The sequence below is a fragment of the Gallus gallus genome, chromosome 20 (genome assembly GCF_016699485.2).
Source record: "Gallus gallus isolate bGalGal1 chromosome 20, bGalGal1.mat.broiler.GRCg7b, whole genome shotgun sequence".
Lineage (NCBI taxonomy): Eukaryota > Metazoa > Chordata > Aves > Galliformes > Phasianidae > Gallus > Gallus gallus.
This window is the reverse complement of record NC_052551.1, coordinates 232,437-251,818: the sequence shown is the minus strand read 5'-3', so window position 1 is coordinate 251,818 and position 19,382 is coordinate 232,437.

Here is a 19,382-nt window from a genome sequence, read left to right as displayed (position 1 = left end):
TTCTCTTCAACTACACCAAATTTTACCCGAGAATCATGATTTTTTTTTTGCAGAAATCCCCCGTTTAACCCGAAAATCACGCATGTTCTCTGCCAAAATCCCTCATTTAAACAAAAATCAAGCATTGTCTCTGCAAGAAATCCCTCATGTAACCGAAAATCACACATTTTCTCTGCAAAAATCTCCCATGTAACCTGAAAATCACGCATTATCTCTACGAAAATCACACATTTAATGCAAACATCAGGCATTTTCTCTTAGAGATTCCGCGATTTAACTGAAAATCACACATTTTCTCTTCAAAAATCCCCTGTTTAACCCAAAAATCACGCCTTGTTTTTTTTTTTTTTTTTTTTTTTTTTTATCAAATATCCCGGACTTAACACAAAAATCATGCCTTTTCTCTATGAAAATCCCCCATCTAAAAAGAAAATCATGCATTTTCGTTTGGAAAATCCCCCATTTAAGTGAAAATCACGCATTTTGGCTTCAAAAACCCCAAATTCAACCTGAAACGAAGCATTTCCTCTTCGAAAATCCCCCATTTAACCCGAAAATCATGCATTTTCTCTTGCAACATCCCACATTTTCCACAAAATCAGGCATTTTCTCTTCAAAATCCCCCCCTTAACCCCCAAATCATGCATTGTCTCTTCAACAATCCCCCATTTAACCCCAAAAGCACGCATTTTCTCTTGCAAAATCCCCCATTTAACTCAACAATCTCGCCTTTTCTCTTGCAAAATCCCCCATTTACCCCAAAATCATGCTTTATCTCTTCAAAAATACCCCATTATCCCCCAAATCACACATTTTCTCACGGAAAACCCCCCATTTAACGTGAAAATCACGCTTTTGCTCTTCAAAAATCCCCCATTGGACCCCAAAATCAAACATTTTTGCTACAAGAATCCCCCATGTATCCAAAAAATCACGCATTTCCTCTACAAAAACCTCACATCTAAACGAAAATCATGCATTTTCTCTTCGGAAATCCCCCATTTAACCAGAAAAAAAACGCAATTTCTCTTCGAGAATCCCCCATTTGACCCGAAAATCACACATTTTCCCTTCAAAAATACCCCACTTAAACAAACATAATGCATTTTCTCTTTGAGAATCCCTCTTTTAAACCAAAAATCATGCCTATTCTCTACAAAAATAGCAGTTTCAACCCAAAAATCACCCATTTTCTCTTCAACAATCCCCCATTTAACCCGAAAATCACACATTTTCCCTTCAACAATCCCCCATTTAATCTGAAAATCACGCATTTTCTCTTCAAAAATCCCCCATTTAACCAGAAAAAAAAAAAAAAAAAGCTATTTCTCTTTGGAAATCCCCGATGTAACCCGACAATGATGCATTTTCTCTTCAAGAATCCCCGATCTAACCTGAAAATCACGCATTTTCACTTCAAAAATACATAATTCATCAAAAATCACAAGTTTTCTCTTAAAACAAACAAACAAACAAACACATTTAACCCCCAAATCATGTATTTTCTCATCGAAAATCCCTGCTTTAACCTGAACACCACGCATTTTCACCACAAAAATCCTCCATTGAACAGAAAGTCATGCATTTGCTCTGGAAAACCCCCCATTTAACCAAAACTCACACATTTGCTCTTCCAAAATCCCCCATTTAACCAGAAAATCATGCCTTTTCCCTTGGAAAGTCCCCCATTTAACCCGAAAATCACAAATTTTCCCTTGGAAAATCCCCCATTTAACCCCAAAATCATGCATTCGCTCTACAAAAATCCCCTGTTTATCTCAAACAACGCGCATTTTCTCTTCCAAAATCCCCCATTTAACCCCAAAATCATGCATTTTCTCTTCAACTACACCAAATTTTACCCGAGAATCATGATTTTTTTTTGCAGAAATCCCCCGTTTAACCCGAAAATCACGCATGTTCTCTGCCAAAATCCCTCATTTAAACAAAAATCAAGCATTGTCTCTGCAAGAAATCCCTCATGTAACCGAAAATCACACATTTTCTCTGCAAAAATCTCCCATGTAACCTGAAAATCACGCATTATCTCTACGAAAATCACACATTTAATGCAAACATCAGGCATTTTCTCTTAGAGATTCCGCGATTTAACTGAAAATCACACATTTTCTCTTCAAAAATCCCCTGTTTAACCCAAAAATCACGCCTTGTTTTTTTTTTTTTTTTTTTTTTTTTTTTTTTTTATCAAATATCCCGGACTTAACACAAAAATCATGCCTTTTCTCTATGAAAATCCCCCATCTAAAAAGAAAATCATGCATTTTCGTTTGGAAAATCCCCCATTTAAGTGTAAATCACGCATTTTGGCTTCAAAAACCCCAAATTCAACCTGAAACGAAGCATTTCCTCTTCGAAAATCCCCCATTTAACCCGAAAATCATGCATTTTCTCTTGCAACATCCCACATTTTCCACAAAATCAGGCATTTTCTCTTCAAAATCCCCCCCTTAACCCCCAAATCATGCATTGTCTCTTCAACAATCCCCCATTTAACCCCAAAAGCACGCATTTTCTCTTGCAAAATCCCCCATTTAACTCAACAATCTCGCCTTTTCTCTTGCAAAATCCCCCATTTACCCCAAAATCATGCTTTATCTCTTCAAAAATACCCCATTATCCCCCAAATCACACATTTTCTCACGGAAAACCCCCCATTTAACGTGAAAATCACGCTTTTGCTCTTCAAAAATCCCCCATTGGACCCCAAAATCAAACATTTTTGCTACAAGAATCCCCCATGTATCCAAAAAATCACGCATTTCCTCTACAAAAACCTCACATCTAAACGAAAATCATGCATTTTCTCTTCGGAAATCCCCCATTTAACCAGAAAAAAAACGCAATTTCTCTTCGAGAATCCCCCATTTGACCCGAAAATCACACATTTTCCCTTCAAAAATACCCCACTTAAACAAACATAATGCATTTTCTCTTTGAGAATCCCTCTTTTAAACCAAAAATCATGCCTATTCTCTACAAAAATAGCAGTTTCAACCCAAAAATCACCCATTTTCTCTTCGAGAATCCCCCATTTAACCCGAAAATCACACATTTTCCCTTCAACAATCCCCCATTTAATCTGAAAATCACGCATTTTCTCTTCAAAAATCCCCCATTTAACCAGAAAAAAAAAAAAAAAAAGGCTATTTCTCTTTGGAAATCCCCGATGTAACCCGACAATGATGCATTTTCTCTTCAAGAATCCCCGATCTAACCTGAAAATCACGCATTTTCACTTCAAAAATACATAATTCATCAAAAATCACAAGTTTTCTCTTAAAACAAACAAACAAACACATTTAACCCCCAAATCATGTATTTTCTCATCGAAAATCCCTGCTTTAACCTGAACACCACGCATTTTCACCACAAAAATCCTCCATTGAACAGAAAGTCATGCATTTGCTCTGGAAAACCCCCCATTTAACCAAAACTCACACATTTGCTCTTCCAAAATCCCCCATTTAACCAGAAAATCATGCCTTTTCCCTTGGAAAGTCCCCCATTTAACCCGAAAATCACAAATTTTCCCTTGGAAAATCCCCCATTTAACCCCAAAATCATGCATTCGCTCTACAAAAATCCCCTGTTTATCTCAAACAACGCGCATTTTCTCTTCCAAAATCCCCCATTTAACCCCAAAATCATGCATTTTCTCTTCAACTACACCAAATTTTACCCGAGAATCATGATTTTTTTTTGCAGAAATCCCCCGTTTAACCCGAAAATCACGCATGTTCTCTGCCAAAATCCCTCATTTAAACAAAAATCAAGCATTGTCTCTGCAAGAAATCCCTCATGTAACCGAAAATCACACATTTTCTCTGCAAAAATCTCCCATGTAACCTGAAAATCACGCATTATCTCTACGAAAATCACACATTTAATGCAAACATCAGGCATTTTCTCTTAGAGATTCCGCGATTTAACTGAAAATCACACATTTTCTCTTCAAAAATCCCCTGTTTAACCCAAAAATCACGCCTCGTTTTTTTTTTTTTTTTTTTTTTTTTCAAATATCCCGGACTTAACACAAAAATCATGCCTTTTCTCTATGAAAATCCCCCATCTAAAAAGAAAATCATGCATTTTCGTTTGGAAAATCCCCCATTTAAGTGAAAATCACGCATTTTGGCTTCAAAAACCCCAAATTCAACCTGAAACGAAGCATTTCCTCTTCGAAAATCCCCCATTTAACCCGAAAATCATGCATTTTCTCTTGCAACATCCCACATTTTCCACAAAATCAGGCATTTTCTCTTCAAAATCCCCCCCTTAACCCCCAAATCATGCATTGTCTCTTCAACAATCCCCCATTTAACCCCAAAAGCACGCATTTTCTCTTGCAAAATCCCCCATTTAACTCAACAATCTCGCCTTTTCTCTTGCAAAATCCCCCATTTACCCCAAAATCATGCTTTATCTCTTCAAAAATACCCCATTATCCCCCAAATCACACATTTTCTCACGGAAAACCCCCCATTTAACGTGAAAATCACGCTTTTGCTCTTCAAAAATCCCCCATTGGACCCCAAAATCAAACATTTTTGCTACAAGAATCCCCCATGTATCCAAAAAATCACGCATTTCCTCTACAAAAACCTCACATCTAAACGAAAATCATGCATTTTCTCTTCGGAAATCCCCCATTTAACCAGAAAAAAACGCAATTTCTCTTCGAGAATCCCCCATTTGACCCGAAAATCACACATTTTCCCTTCAAAAATACCCCACTTAAACAAACATAATGCATTTTCTCTTTGAGAATCCCTCTTTTAAACCAAAAATCATGCCTATTCTCTACAAAAATAGCAGTTTCAACCCAAAAATCACCCATTTTCTCTTCGAGAATCCCCCATTTAACCCGAAAATCACACATTTTCCCTTCAACAATCCCCCATTTAATCTGAAAATCACGCATTTTCTCTTCAAAAATCCCCCATTTAACCAGAAAAAAAAAAAAAAAAGGCGATTTCTCTTTGGAAATCCCCGATGTAACCCGACAATGATGCATTTTCTCTTCAAGAATCCCCGATCTAACCTGAAAATCACGCATTTTCACTTCAAAAATACATAATTCATCAAAAATCACAAGTTTTCTCTTAAAACAAACAAACAAACAAACACATTTAACCCCCAAATCATGTATTTTCTCATCGAAAATCCCTGCTTTAACCTGAACACCACGCATTTTCACCACAAAAATCCTCCATTGAACAGAAAGTCATGCATTTTCTCTGGAAAACCCCCCATTTAACCAAAACTCACACATTTGCTCTTCCAAAATCCCCCATTTAACCAGAAAATCATGCCTTTTCCCTTGGAAAGTCCCCCATTTAACCCGAAAATCACAAATTTTCCCTTGGAAAATCCCCCATTTAACCCCAAAATCATGCATTCGCTCTACAAAAATCCCCTGTTTATCTCAAACAACGCGCATTTTCTCTTCCAAAATCCCCCATTTAACCCCAAAATCATGCATTTTCTCTTCAACTACACCAAATTTTACCCGAGAATCATGATTTTTTTTTGCAGAAATCCCCCGTTTAACCCGAAAATCACGCATGTTCTCTGCCAAAATCCCTCATTTAAACAAAAATCAAGCATTGTCTCTGCAAGAAATCCCTCATGTAACCAAAAATCACACATTTTCTCTGCAAAAATCTCCCATGTAACCTGAAAATCACGCATTATCTCTACGAAAATCACACATTTAATGCAAACATCAGGCATTTTCTCTTAGAGATTCCGCGATTTAACTGAAAATCACACATTTTCTCTTCAAAAATCCCCTGTTTAACCCAAAAATCACGCCTCGTTTTTTTTTTTGCAAATATCCCCCACTTAACACAAAAATCATGCCTTTTCTCTATGAAAATCCCCCATCTAAAAAGAAAATCATGCATTTTCGTTTGGAAAATCCCCCATTTAAGTGTAAATCACGCATTTTGGCTTCAAAAACCCCAAATTCAACCTGAAACGAAGCATTTCCTCTTCGAAAATCCCCCATTTAACCCGAAAATCATGCATTTTCTCTTGCAACATCCCACATTTTCCACAAAATCATGCATTTTCTCTTCAAAATCCCCCCCTTAACCCCCAAATCATGCATTGTCTCTTCAACAATCCCCCATTTAACCCCAAAATCACGCATTTTCTCTTGCAAAATCCCCCATTTAACTCAACAATCTCGCCTTTTCTCTTGCAAAATCCCCCATTTACCCCAAAATCATGCTTTATCTCTTCAAAAATACCCCATTATCCCCCAAATCACACATTTTCTCACGGAAAACCCCCCATTTAACGTGAAAATCATGCTTTTGCTCTTCAAAAATCCCCCATTGGACCCCAAAATCAAACATTTTTGCTACAAGAATCCCCCATGTATCCAAAAAATCACGCATTTCCTCTACAAAAACCTCACATCTAAACGAAAATCATGCATTTTCTCTTCGGAAATCCCCCATTTAACCAGAAAAAAACGCAATTTCTCTTCGAGAATCCCCCATTTAACCCGAAAATCACACATTTTCCCTTCAAAAATACCCCACTTAAACAAACATAATGCATTTTCTCTTTGAGAATCCCTCTTTTAAACCAAAAATCATGCCTATTCTCTACAAAAATAGCAGTTTCAACCCAAAAATCACCCATTTTCTCTTCGAGAATCCCCCATTTAACCCGAAAATCACACATTTTCCCTTCAACAATCCCCCATTTAATCTGAAAATCACGCATTTTCTCTTCAAAAATCCCCCATTTAACCAGAAAAAAAAAAAAAAAAGGCGATTTCTCTTTGGAAATCCCCCATGTAACCCGACAATGATGCATTTTCTCTTCAAGAATCCCCGATCTAACCTGAAAATCACGCATTTTCACTTCAAAAATACATAATTCATCAAAAATCACAAGTTTTCTCTTAAAACAAACAAACAAACAAACACATTTAACCCCCAAATCATGTATTTTCTCATCGAAAATCCCTGCTTTAACCTGAACACCACGCATTTTCACCACAAAAATCCTCCATTGAACAGAAAGTCATGCATTTGCTCTGGAAAACCCCCCATTTAACCAAAACTCACACATTTGCTCTTCCAAAATCCCCCATTTAACCAGAAAATCATGCCTTTTCCCTTGGAAAGTCCCCCATTTAACCCGAAAAACACAAATTTTCCCTTGGAAAATCCCCCATTTAACCCCAAAATCATGCATTCGCTCTACAAAAATCCCCTGTTTATCTCAAACAACGCGCATTTTCTCTGCCAAAATCCCCCATTTAACCCCAAAATCATGCATTTTCTCTTGCAACATCCCACATTTTCCACAAAATCAGGCATTTTCTCTTCAAAATCCCCCCCTTAACCCCCAAATCATGCATTGTCTCTTCAACAATCCCCCATTTAACCCCAAAAGCACGCATTTTCTCTTGCAAAATCCCCCATTTAACTCAACAATCTCGCCTTTTCTCTTGCAAAATCCCCCATTTACCCCAAAATCATGCTTTATCTCTTCAAAAATACCCCATTATCCCCCAAATCACACATTTTCTCACGGAAAACCCCCCATTTAACGTGAAAATCACGCTTTTGCTCTTCAAAAATCCCCCATTGGACCCCAAAATCAAACATTTTTGCTACAAGAATCCCCCATGTATCCAAAAAATCACGCATTTCCTCTACAAAAACCTCACATCTAAACGAAAATCATGCATTTTCTCTTCGGAAATCCCCCATTTAACCAGAAAAAAACGCAATTTCTCTTCGAGAATCCCCCATTTAACCCGAAAATCACACATTTTCCCTTCAAAAATACCCCACTTAAACAAACATAATGCATTTTCTCTTTGAGAATCCCTCTTTTAAACCAAAAATCATGCCTATTCTCTACAAAAATAGCAGTTTCAACCCAAAAATCACCCATTTTCTCTTCAACAATCCCCCATTTAATCTGAAAATCACGCATTTTCTCTTCAAAAATCCCCCATTTAATCTGAAAATCATGCATTTTCTCTTCAAAAATCCCCCATTTAACCAGAAAAAAAAAAAAAAAAAAGGCGATTTCTCTTTGGAAATCCCCGATGTAACCCGACAATGATGCATTTTCTCTTCAAGAATCCCCGATCTAACCTGAAAATCACGCATTTTCACTTCAAAAATACATAATTCATCAAAAATCACAAGTTTTCTCTTAAAACAAACAAACAAACAAACACATTTAACCCCCAAATCATGTATTTTCTCATCGAAAATCCCTGCTTTAACCTGAACACCACGCATTTTCACCACAAAAATCCTCCATTGAACAGAAAGTCATGCATTTTCTCTGGAAAACCCCCCATTTAACCAAAACTCACACATTTGCTCTTCCAAAATCCCCCATTTAACCAGAAAATCATGCCTTTTCCCTTGGAAAGTCCCCCATTTAACCCGAAAATCACAAATTTTCCCTTGGAAAATCCCCCATTTAACCCCAAAATCATGCATTCGCTCTACAAAAATCCCCTGTTTATCTCAAACAACGCGCATTTTCTCTTCCAAAATCCCCCATTTAACCCCAAAATCATGCATTTTCTCTTCAACTACACCAAATTTTACCCGAGAATCATGATTTTTTTTTTGCAGAAATCCCCCGTTTAACCCGAAAATCACGCATGTTCTCTGCCAAAATCCCTCATTTAAACAAAAATCAAGCATTGTCTCTGCAAGAAATCCCTCATGTAACCGAAAATCACACATTTTCTCTGCAAAAATCTCCCATGTAACCTGAAAATCACGCATTATCTCTACGAAAATCACACATTTAATGCAAACATCAGGCATTTTCTCTTAGAGATTCCGCGATTTAACTGAAAATCACACATTTTCTCTTCAAAAATCCCCTGTTTAACCCAAAAATCACGCCTTGTTTTTTTTTTTTTTTTTTTTTTTTTTATCAAATATCCCGGACTTAACACAAAAATCATGCCTTTTCTCTATGAAAATCCCCCATCTAAAAAGAAAATCATGCATTTTCGTTTGGAAAATCCCCCATTTAAGTGAAAATCACGCATTTTGGCTTCAAAAACCCCAAATTCAACCTGAAACGAAGCATTTCCTCTTCGAAAATCCCCCATTTAACCCGAAAATCATGCATTTTCTCTTGCAACATCCCACATTTTCCACAAAATCAGGCATTTTCTCTTCAAAATCCCCCCCTTAACCCCAAAATCATGCATTGTCTCTTCAACAATCCCCCATTTAACCCCAAAAGCACGCATTTTCTCTTGCAAAATCCCCCATTTAACTCAACAATCTCGCCTTTTCTCTTGCAAAATCCCCCATTTACCCCAAAATCATGCTTTATCTCTTCAAAAATACCCCATTATCCCCCAAATCACACATTTTCTCACGGAAAACCCCCCATTTAACGTGAAAATCACGCTTTTGCTCTTCAAAAATCCCCCATTGGACCCCAAAATCAAACATTTTTGCTACAAGAATCCCCCATGTATCCAAAAAATCACGCATTTCCTCTACAAAAACCTCACATCTAAACGAAAATCATGCATTTTCTCTTCGGAAATCCCCCATTTAACCAGAAAAAAACGCAATTTCTCTTCGAGAATCCCCCATTTGACCCGAAAATCACACATTTTCCCTTCAAAAATACCCCACTTAAACAAACATAATGCATTTTCTCTTTGAGAATCCCTCTTTTAAACCAAAAATCATGCCTATTCTCTACAAAAATAGCAGTTTCAACCCAAAAATCACCCATTTTCTCTTCGAGAATCCCCCATTTAACCCGAAAATCACACATTTTCCCTTCAACAATCCCCCATTTAATCTGAAAATCACGCATTTTCTCTTCAAAAATCCCCCATTTAACCAGAAAAAAAAAAAAAAAAGGCGATTTCTCTTTGGAAATCCCCCATGTAACCCGACAATGATGCATTTTCTCTTCAAGAATCCCCGATCTAACCTGAAAATCACGCATTTTCACTTCAAAAATACATAATTCATCAAAAATCACAAGTTTTCTCTTAAAACAAACAAACAAACAAACACATTTAACCCCCAAATCATGTATTTTCTCATCGAAAATCCCTGCTTTAACCTGAACACCACGCATTTTCACCACAAAAATCCTCCATTGAACAGAAAGTCATGCATTTGCTCTGGAAAACCCCCCATTTAACCAAAACTCACACATTTGCTCTTCCAAAATCCCCCATTTAACCAGAAAATCATGCCTTTTCCCTTGGAAAGTCCCCCATTTAACCCGAAAATCACAAATTTTCCCTTGGAAAATCCCCCATTTAACCCCAAAATCATGCATTCGCTCTACAAAAATCCCCTGTTTATCTCAAACAACGCGCATTTTCTCTTCCAAAATCCCCCATTTAACCCCAAAATCATGCATTTTCTCTTCAACTACACCAAATTTTACCCGAGAATCATGATTTTTTTTTGCAGAAATCCCCCGTTTAACCCGAAAATCACGCATGTTCTCTGCCAAAATCCCTCATTTAAACAAAAATCAAGCATTGTCTCTGCAAGAAATCCCTCATGTAACCGAAAATCACACATTTTCTCTGCAAAAATCTCCCATGTAACCTGAAAATCACGCATTATCTCTACGAAAATCACACATTTAATGCAAACATCAGGCATTTTCTCTTAGAGATTCCGCGATTTAACTGAAAATCACACATTTTCTCTTCAAAAATCCCCTGTTTAACCCAAAAATCACGCCTCGTTTTTTTTTTTTGCAAATATCCCGGACTTAACACAAAAATCATGCCTTTTCTCTATGAAAATCCCCCATCTAAAAAGAAAATCATGCATTTTCGTTTGGAAAATCCCCCATTTAAGTGAAAATCACGCATTTTGGCTTCAAAAACCCCAAATTCAACCTGAAACGAAGCATTTCCTCTTCGAAAATCCCCCATTTAACCCGAAAATCATGCATTTTCTCTTGCAACATCCCACATTTTCCACAAAATCAGGCATTTTCTCTTCAAAATCCCCCCCTTAACCCCCAAATCATGCATTGTCTCTTCAACAATCCCCCATTTAACCCCAAAAGCACGCATTTTCTCTTGCAAAATCCCCCATTTAACTCAACAATCTCGCCTTTTCTCTTGCAAAATCCCCCATTTACCCCAAAATCATGCTTTATCTCTTCAAAAATACCCCATTATCCCCCAAATCACACATTTTCTCACGGAAAACCCCCCATTTAACGTGAAAATCACGCTTTTGCTCTTCAAAAATCCCCCATTGGACCCCAAAATCAAACATTTTTGCTACAAGAATCCCCCATGTATCCAAAAAATCACGCATTTCCTCTACAAAAACCTCACATCTAAACGAAAATCATGCATTTTCTCTTCGGAAATCCCCCATTTAACCAGAAAAAAACGCAATTTCTCTTCGAGAATCCCCCATTTGACCCGAAAATCACACATTTTCCCTTCAAAAATACCCCACTTAAACAAACATAATGCATTTTCTCTTTGAGAATCCCTCTTTTAAACCAAAAATCATGCCTATTCTCTACAAAAATAGCAGTTTCAACCCAAAAATCACCCATTTTCTCTTCGAGAATCCCCCATTTAACCCGAAAATCACACATTTTCCCTTCAACAATCCCCCATTTAATCTGAAAATCACGCATTTTCTCTTCAAAAATCCCCCATTTAACCAGAAAAAAAAAAAAAAAAGGCGATTTCTCTTTGGAAATCCCCCATGTAACCCGACAATGATGCATTTTCTCTTCAAGAATCCCCGATCTAACCTGAAAATCACGCATTTTCACTTCAAAAATACATAATTCATCAAAAATCACAAGTTTTCTCTTAAAACAAACAAACAAACAAACACATTTAACCCCCAAATCATGTATTTTCTCATCGAAAATCCCTGCTTTAACCTGAACACCACGCATTTTCACCACAAAAATCCTCCATTGAACAGAAAGTCATGCATTTGCTCTGGAAAACCCCCCATTTAACCAAAACTCACACATTTGCTCTTCCAAAATCCCCCATTTAACCAGAAAATCATGCCTTTTCCCTTGGAAAGTCCCCCATTTAACCCGAAAATCACAAATTTTCCCTTGGAAAATCCCCCATTTAACCCCAAAATCATGCATTCGCTCTACAAAAATCCCCTGTTTATCTCAAACAACGCGCATTTTCTCTTCCAAAATCCCCCATTTAACCCCAAAATCATGCATTTTCTCTTCAACTACACCAAATTTTACCCGAGAATCATGATTTTTTTTTGCAGAAATCCCCCGTTTAACCCGAAAATCACGCATGTTCTCTGCCAAAATCCCTCATTTAAACAAAAATCAAGCATTGTCTCTGCAAGAAATCCCTCATGTAACCGAAAATCACACATTTTCTCTGCAAAAATCTCCCATGTAACCTGAAAATCACGCATTATCTCTACGAAAATCACACATTTAATGCAAACATCAGGCATTTTCTCTTAGAGATTCCGCGATTTAACTGAAAATCACACATTTTCTCTTCAAAAATCCCCTGTTTAACCCAAAAATCACGCCTCGTTTTTTTTTTTTGCAAATATCCCCGGACTTAACACAAAAATCATGCCTTTTCTCTATGAAAATCCCCCATCTAAAAAGAAAATCATGCATTTTCGTTTGGAAAATCCCCCATTTAAGTGAAAATCACGCATTTTGGCTTCAAAAACCCCAAATTCAACCTGAAACGAAGCATTTCCTCTTCGAAAATCCCCCATTTAACCCGAAAATCATGCATTTTCTCTTGCAACATCCCACATTTTCCACAAAATCAGGCATTTTCTCTTCAAAATCCCCCCCTTAACCCCCAAATCATGCATTGTCTCTTCAACAATCCCCCATTTAACCCCAAAAGCACGCATTTTCTCTTGCAAAATCCCCCATTTAACTCAACAATCTCGCCTTTTCTCTTGCAAAATCCCCCATTTACCCCAAAATCATGCTTTATCTCTTCAAAAATACCCCATTATCCCCCAAATCACACATTTTCTCACGGAAAACCCCCCATTTAACGTGAAAATCATGCTTTTGCTCTTCAAAAATCCCCCATTGGACCCCAAAATCAAACATTTTTGCTACAAGAATCCCCCATGTATCCAAAAAATCACGCATTTCCTCTACAAAAACCTCACATCTAAACGAAAATCATGCGTTTTCTCTTCGGAAATCCCCCATTTAACCAGAAAAAAACGCAATTTCTCTTCGAGAATCCCCCATTTAACCCGAAAATCACACATTTTCCCTTCAAAAATACCCCACTTAAACAAACATAATGCATTTTCTCTTTGAGAATCCCTCTTTTAAACCAAAAATCATGCCTATTCTCTACAAAAATAGCAGTTTCAACCCAAAAATCACCCATTTTCTCTTCAACAATCCCCCATTTAATCTGAAAATCACGCATTTTCTCTTCAAAAATCCCCCATTTAATCTGAAAATCATGCATTTTCTCTTCAAAAATCCCCCATTTAACCAGAAAAAAAAAAAAAAAAAAGGCGATTTCTCTTTGGAAATCCCCGATGTAACCCGACAATGATGCATTTTCTCTTCAAGAATCCCCGATCTAACCTGAAAATCACGCATTTTCACTTCAAAAATACATAATTCATCAAAAATCACAAGTTTTCTCTTAAAACAAACAAACAAACAAACACATTTAACCCCCAAATCATGTATTTTCTCATCGAAAATCCCTGCTTTAACCTGAACACCACGCATTTTCACCACAAAAATCCTCCATTGAACAGAAAGTCATGCATTTTCTCTGGAAAACCCCCCATTTAACCAAAACTCACACATTTGCTCTTCCAAAATCCCCCATTTAACCAGAAAATCATGCCTTTTCCCTTGGAAAGTCCCCCATTTAACCCGAAAATCACAAATTTTCCCTTGGAAAATCCCCCATTTAACCCCAAAATCATGCATTCGCTCTACAAAAATCCCCTGTTTATCTCAAACAACGCGCATTTTCTCTTCCAAAATCCCCCATTTAACCCCAAAATCATGCATTTTCTCTTCAACTACACCAAATTTTACCCGAGAATCATGATTTTTTTTTGCAGAAATCCCCCGTTTAACCCGAAAATCACGCATGTTCTCTGCCAAAATCCCTCATTTAAACAAAAATCAAGCATTGTCTCTGCAAGAAATCCCTCATGTAACCGAAAATCACACATTTTCTCTGCAAAAATCTCCCATGTAACCTGAAAATCACGCATTATCTCTACGAAAATCACACATTTAATGCAAACATCAGGCATTTTCTCTTAGAGATTCCGCGATTTAACTGAAAATCACACATTTTCTCTTCAAAAATCCCCTGTTTAACCCAAAAATCACGCCTTGTTTTTTTTTTTTTTTTTTTCAAATATCCCGGACTTAACACAAAAATCATGCCTTTTCTCTATGAAAATCCCCCATCTAAAAAGAAAATCATGCATTTTCGTTTGGAAAATCCCCCATTTAAGTGTAAATCACGCATTTTGGCTTCAAAAACCCCAAATTCAACCTGAAACGAAGCATTTCCTCTTCGAAAATCCCCCATTTAACCCGAAAATCATGCATTTTCTCTTGCAACATCCCACATTTTCCACAAAATCAGGCATTTTCTCTTCAAAATCCCCCCCTTAACCCCCAAATCATGCATTGTCTCTTCAACAATCCCCCATTTAACCCCAAAAGCACGCATTTTCTCTTGCAAAATCCCCCATTTAACTCAACAATCTCGCCTTTTCTCTTGCAAAATCCCCCATTTACCCCAAAATCATGCTTTATCTCTTCAAAAATACCCCATTATCCCCCAAATCACACATTTTCTCACGGAAAACCCCCCATTTAACGTGAAAATCACGCTTTTGCTCTTCAAAAATCCCCCATTGGACCCCAAAATCAAACATTTTTGCTACAAGAATCCCCCATGTATCCAAAAAATCACGCATTTCCTCTACAAAAACCTCACATCTAAACGAAAATCATGCATTTTCTCTTCGGAAATCCCCCATTTAACCAGAAAAAAACGCAATTTCTCTTCGAGAATCCCCCATTTGACCCGAAAATCACACATTTTCCCTTCAAAAATACCCCACTTAAACAAACATAATGCATTTTCTCTTTGAGAATCCCTCTTTTAAACCAAAAATCATGCCTATTCTCTACAAAAATAGCAGTTTCAACCCAAAAATCACCCATTTTCTCTTCAACAATCCCCCATTTAATCCTGAAAATCACGCATTTTCTCTTCAACAATCCCCCATTTAATCTGAAAATCACTGCATTTTCTCTTCAAAAATCCCCCATTTAACCAGAAAAAAAAAAAAAAAAAGGCGATTTCTCTTTGGAAATCCCCCGATGTAACCCGACAATGATGCATTTTCTCTTCAAGAATCCCCGATCTAACCTGAAAATCACGCATTTTCACTTCAAAAATACATAATTCATCAAAAATCACAAGTTTTCTCTTAAAACAAACAAACAAACAAACACATTTAACCCCCAAATCATGTATTTTCTCATCGAAAATCCCTGCTTTAACCTGAACACCACGCATTTTCACCACAAAAATCCTCCATTGAACAGAAAGTCATGCATTTGCTCTGGAAAACCCCCCATTTAACCAAAACTCACACATTTGCTCTTCCAAAATCCCCCATTTAACCAGAAAATCATGCCTTTTCCCTTGGAAAGTCCCCCATTTAACCCGAAAATCACAAATTTTCCCTTGGAAAATCCCCCATTTAACCCCAAAATCATGCATTCGCTCTACAAAAATCCCCTGTTTATCTCAAACAACGCGCATTTTCTCTTCCAAAATCCCCCATTTAACCCCCAAATCATGCATTTTCTCTTCAACTACACCAAATTTTACCCGAGAATCATGATTTTTTTTTGCAGAAATCCCCCGTTTAACCCGAAAATCACGCATGTTCTCTGCCAAAATCCCTCATTTAAACAAAAATCAAGCATTGTCTCTGCAAGAAATCCCTCATGTAACCGAAAATCACACATTTTCTCTGCAAAAATCTCCCATGTAACCTGAAAATCACGCATTATCTCTACGAAAATCACACATTTAATGCAAACATCAGGCATTTTCTCTTAGAGATTCCGCGATTTAACTGAAAATCACACATTTTCTCTTCAAAAATCCCCTGTTTAACCCAAAAATCACGCCTTGTTTTTTTTTTTTTTTTTCAAATATCCCCGGACTTAACACAAAAATCATGCCTTTTCTCTATGAAAATCCCCCATCTAAAAAGAAAATCATGCATTTTCGTTTGGAAAATCCCCCATTTAAGTGAAAATCACGCATTTTGGCTTCAAAAACCCCAAATTCAACCTGAAACGAAGCATTTCCTCTTCGAAAATCCCCCATTTAACCCGAAAATCATGCATTTTCTCTTGCAACATCCCACATTTTCCACAAAATCAGGCATTTTCTCTTCAAAATCCCCCCCTTAACCCCCAAATCATGCATTGTCTCTTCAACAATCCCCCATTTAACCCCAAAAGCACGCATTTTCTCTTGCAAAATCCCCCATTTAACTCAACAATCTCGCCTTTTCTCTTGCAAAATCCCCCATTTACCCCAAAATCATGCTTTATCTCTTCAAAAATACCCCATTATCCCCCAAATCACACATTTTCTCACGGAAAACCCCCCATTTAACGTGAAAATCACGCTTTTGCTCTTCAAAAATCCCCCATTGGACCCCAAAATCAAACATTTTTGCTACAAGAATCCCCCATGTATCCAAAAAATCACGCATTTCCTCTACAAAAACCTCACATCTAAACGAAAATCATGCATTTTCTCTTCGGAAATCCCCCATTTAACCAGAAAAAAACGCAATTTCTCTTCGAGAATCCCCCATTTGACCCGAAAATCACACATTTTCCCTTCAAAAATACCCCACTTAAACAAACATAATGCATTTTCTCTTTGAGAATCCCTCTTTTAAACCAAAAATCATGCCTATTCTCTACAAAAATAGCAGTTTCAACCCAAAAATCACCCATTTTCTCTTCGAGAATCCCCCATTTAACCCGAAAATCACACATTTTCCCTTCAACAATCCCCCATTTAATCTGAAAATCACGCATTTTCTCTTCAAAAATCCCCCATTTAACCAGAAAAAAAAAAAAAAAAGGCGATTTCTCTTTGGAAATCCCCCATGTAACCCGACAATGATGCATTTTCTCTTCAAGAATCCCCGATCTAACCTGAAAATCACGCATTTTCACTTCAAAAATACATAATTCATCAAAAATCACAAGTTTTCTCTTAAAACAAACAAACAAACAAACACATTTAACCCCCAAATCATGTATTTTCTCATCGAAAATCCCTGCTTTAACCTGAACACCACGCATTTTCACCACAAAAATCCTCCATTGAACAGAAAGTCATGCATTTGCTCTGGAAAACCCCCCATTTAACCAAAACTCACACATTTGCTCTTCCAAAATCCCCCATTTAACCAGAAAATCATGCCTTTTCCCTTGGAAAGTCCCCCATTTAACCCGAAAATCACAAATTTTCCCTTGGAAAATCCCCCATTTAACCCCAAAATCATGCATTCGCTCTACAAAAATCCCCTGTTTATCTCAAACAACGCGCATTTTCTCTTCCAAAATCCCCCATTTAACCCCCAAATCATGCATTTTCTCTTCAACTACACCAAATTTTACCCGAGAATCATGATTTTTTTTTGCAGAAATCCCCCGTTTAACCCGAAAATCACGCATGTTCTCTGCCAAAATCCCTCATTTAAACAAAAATCAAGCATTGTCTCTGCAAGAAATCCCTCATGTAACCGAAAATCACACATTTTCTCTGCAAAAATCTCCCATGTAACCTGAAAATCACGCATTATCTCTACGAAAATCACACATTTAATGCAAACATCAGGCATTTTCTCTTAGAGATTCCGCGATTTAACTGAAAATCACACATTTTCTCTTCAAAAATCCCCTGTTTAACCCAAAAATCACGCCTTGTTTTTTTTTTTTTTTTTTTTCAAATATCCCGGACTTAACACAAAAATCATGCCTTTTCTCTATGAAAATCCCCCATCTAAAAAGAAAATCATGCATTTTCGTTTGGAAAATCCCCCATTTAAGTGTAAATCACGCATTTTGGCTTCAAAAACCCCAAATTCAACCTGAAACGAAGCATTTCCTCTTCGAAAATCCCCCATTTAACCCGAAAATCATGCATTTTCTCTTGCAACATCCCACATTTTCCACAAAATCAGGCATTTTCTCTTCAAAATCCCCCCCTTAACCCCCAAATCATGCATTGTCTCTTCAACAATCCCCCATTTAACCCCAAAAGCACGCATTTTCTCTTGCAAAATCCCCCATTTAACTCAACAATCTCGCCTTTTCTCTTGCAAAATCCCCCATTTACCCCAAAATCATGCTTTATCTCTTCAAAAATACCCCATTATCCCCCAAATCACACATTTTCTCACGGAAAACCCCCCATTTAACGTGAAAATCACTGCTTTTGCTCTTCAAAAATCCCCCATTGGACCCCAAAATCAAACATTTTTGCTACAAGAATCCCCCATGTATCCAAAAAATCACGCATTTCCTCTACAAAAACCTCACATCTAAACGAAAATCATGCAGTTTTCTCTTCGGAAATCCCCCATTTAACCAGAAAAAAACGCAATTTCTCTTCGAGAATCCCCCATTTGACCCGAAAATCACACATTTTCCCTTCAAAAATACCCCACTTAAACAAACATAATGCATTTTCTCTTTGAGAATCCCTCTTTTAAACCAAAAATCATGCCTATTCTCTACAAAAATAGCAGTTTCAACCCAAAAATCACCCATTTTCTCTTCGAGAATCCCCCATTTAACCCGAAAATCACACATTTTCCCTTCAACAATCCCCCATTTAATCTGAAAATCACGCATTTTCTCTTCAAAAATCCCCCATTTAACCAGAAAAAAAAAAAAAAAGGCGATTTCTCTTTGGAAATCCCCCATGTAACCCGACAATGATGCATTTTCTCTTCAAGAATCCCTGATCTAACCTGAAAATCACGCATTTTCACTTCAAAAATACATAATTCATCAAAAATCACAAGTTTTCTCTTAAAACAAACAAACAAACAAACACATTTAACCCCCAAATCATGTATTTTCTCATCGAAAATCCCTGCTTTAACCTGAACACCACGCATTTTCACCACAAAAATCCTCCATTGAACAGAAAGTCATGCATTTGCTCTGGAAAACCCCCCATTTAACCAAAACTCACACATTTGCTCTTCCAAAATCTCCCATTTAACCAGAAAATCATGCCTTTTCCCTTG